General features: G+C 42.7%; 1 pseudogene; it reads right to left on the bottom strand.

Moving 5' to 3' along the window:
* Positions 1–240: 240 nt before the first annotated feature.
* On the bottom strand, positions 241–2,327 carry LOC121858995 (annotated as a pseudogene).
* Positions 2,328–2,588: the final 261 nt, after the last annotated feature.

The raw sequence follows: 2,588 nt of genomic DNA, 5'->3' as shown, positions 1-2,588 counted from the left end.
TTAAGTTATTAAATTAAATTTGCCTTAATCTCACCAAAAACAGGTTGTAGCTAATTGTTTTGTAGCTGAGAGCCTCTGTGCAGTTTTCAACGAAACAAAATTTGATATAATTCAAAATTTCAAATGGTAAAGAAGAGACTATCGTCCAAATTTATAGTGCTATACTGTGCCTGCTACAATAAAATCATAATAATGCTTATAAATGGAAATAAATTCTTTTAATAATTTAAGAAAATTAGTGGGATCAGTGGAATCACTGCAATGAATATGCCTGAGTTCATATATTTGTTCTTAGGAACAGAATAGCTTCAGTCAGATCTTCCTTCATGGAAGCCCTTAAATCTTATCTGATTATTTTCAGTGCAGAAAACAGTCTTTCTACACTGACCTGAGTGGGTGGCATTGCTGTCACAGCTCTAGCTACATCTTTTACAATCTCTGGGTAAGCAGGTATGGCTTCTTCCACTGTCACTTTTGAAGACCGGTCAAATTTCTCCACTTCCATCAGTGCACCAAAGAAATCTTGCTGAAATCTCGTATTTTTAATGTCTACCGCTGCTGCGTTTTCACTCCGATGTCGCTTTACCTTTGCTTGTTCTATTGTGTCCGTCCAAGTAGGAATCAAAGTCTATTTCCTTGTTTGAAGATGCTGAATCTGAATCTGAGCTACTTGACTTGTCAATGTTTCTAACTTGTTCAGGTTCATGAATTTCAGTTTGTGACTTCATTTCTTTTATGCGTACTGCTATTTCATATAGTGCCTCTTTTCCTTTACTAGTTTGATCATTGTCCAACAAAATTCTATTCATGGGATCAAGGTAAACAGCAGCTAACAAGATTTTGTTATCCAGCAATACATTCTCTCTTCTTTTCATTGAAGATACAATGCCCTCAGCGATTAATCCTCCACTTTTGTTCAACTGGTATAGCAACCTTTTCCACTCCAATAAAAATGTACCAGGTGTTAGATCCTCAGCTTGCAGTTTCTTGGTAGCAGCAAAAGGGTGAGAGAGCAGACTTTCTAACTGTGTCACCTGGTTCCACTGGCTTTCAGTTAGTGAAACACGTTTATTATCGAGGTCTTCAAGATAGCCTCATAGTTCGAGGAGTCGGAGTCGGAGTCTGGACAATTTTACCGAATCCGACTCCGACTCCACAAGCCGAAATTTCCTCCGACTCCTCGACTCCGACTCCGACTCCGACTCCACAGCCCTGCCACAAACGCTGCGATTAATTATCAACCAGAGAACACTGGTATCACAATAAAAGATTTCTATTATGGTTGTGTAAAATACGAAGAAAAAAAGTCAATCGATATACGTTCTTTTCATATTAAGACCTGCATAAACTGCAGTAAAAATGAATTTGCAACCGTAAGCAATTTCCTTTGAAAAGAAAAGTTAAAAAACAAAATAGTTCCCAAAATAAACATAAACGGTAATGAAACAAATACTCATGATGGTAAAAAAATCGTGTCCTTCAACACCTTCCATAGAACAGGCAATTAAGAAAAAAATATCATGTGAAATAAATAAACATGAAGGGTTATTTCAATCAAAACAAGCGAGAGGAAAATAATGGTGGTGACAAGAGGTGGTTGGCTGGGTGGTGGCGGGGATGTATGGGCACGGCGCGCCACTTGTTGTATAGAGGCGAGACCTTCCCGTCGGCACCCTGAAGCCCTCCGTGACCCAGAAACCCTCTCCCTGGCCAACTGTCCCTCACTCACTCCTCACACCTTTCCCGTCTCTCGTCGGTGTGCAAAGATCAATAAAATAAGAATATCATTATAAAAGTATATGTTCGTTACCAATACAGTGTTAATAGTAAAGAATATGTTGATGACATGAGAGAGTCAAGGTGAGAGGTGCGGGATTCTGGGTTAATGTCCGAATGCCGGTTGGCAGTAGGTCGGGAGCCAACGATCGAAGATTTTAAAGTAACTTGGTGCTAGCCTGCCATGCACGATATGAATCAAGCAAATGTGGCTCAGTCGTGAGCCAGGCACGATGAGGGAGAGTTAGTGGCAAAGCAGACAAGAGAAATTCAAATTAATAGTTGGCTGTTTGTATGGGGAGACCTCTCCCCTACCCATAGTTTAATGATTTGTATTTGAAACAGGGAATTGCAAGCAGACCAGGCGCGGAAATGCACATGGCGCGCATCAGGCAGAAGAGAGCGCTGCAAGAGAGGGGGAAGGGGGAGGAGCGTGCATGCAGAAGTCAAGCACAGCTCTTGCTTGCCAGTGCACCTTGGGAGCCAACACGGTCCACACGCCTCTCATGGCGGTACGAAAGACGACAAAATCTGTCATCTTGATCCAGCATCGGAGACAACGAGCTTATCAGCTTCCCCTCCTGCTGATAAGGCAGTGCTTGTCTGCCTGATAATACAACCGTGTGTGATATACAGCGTGGTGGTGAGTAGGCGGCGCCCGTGCTAGGTGTACCTCACCAGGCAGGCGCGACAAACCAGTGATTTTGCAGTAGTGCGAGCCATCCGCTGCGGCGTGTGGCTCTAGCATGAACCAGCAGACCACTCCGCGGATATCGATTAGCTGACGGATGAAAGTGGTGTATGTATCGAGA

This window comes from Homarus americanus, unplaced genomic scaffold (genome assembly GCF_018991925.1).
Source record: "Homarus americanus isolate GMGI-L3 unplaced genomic scaffold, GMGI_Hamer_2.0 scaffold46392, whole genome shotgun sequence".
Taxonomy (NCBI): domain Eukaryota; kingdom Metazoa; phylum Arthropoda; class Malacostraca; order Decapoda; family Nephropidae; genus Homarus; species Homarus americanus.
Note: the sequence above shows the minus strand (reverse complement) of the source record. Positions and strands in the feature narration are given on the sequence as shown.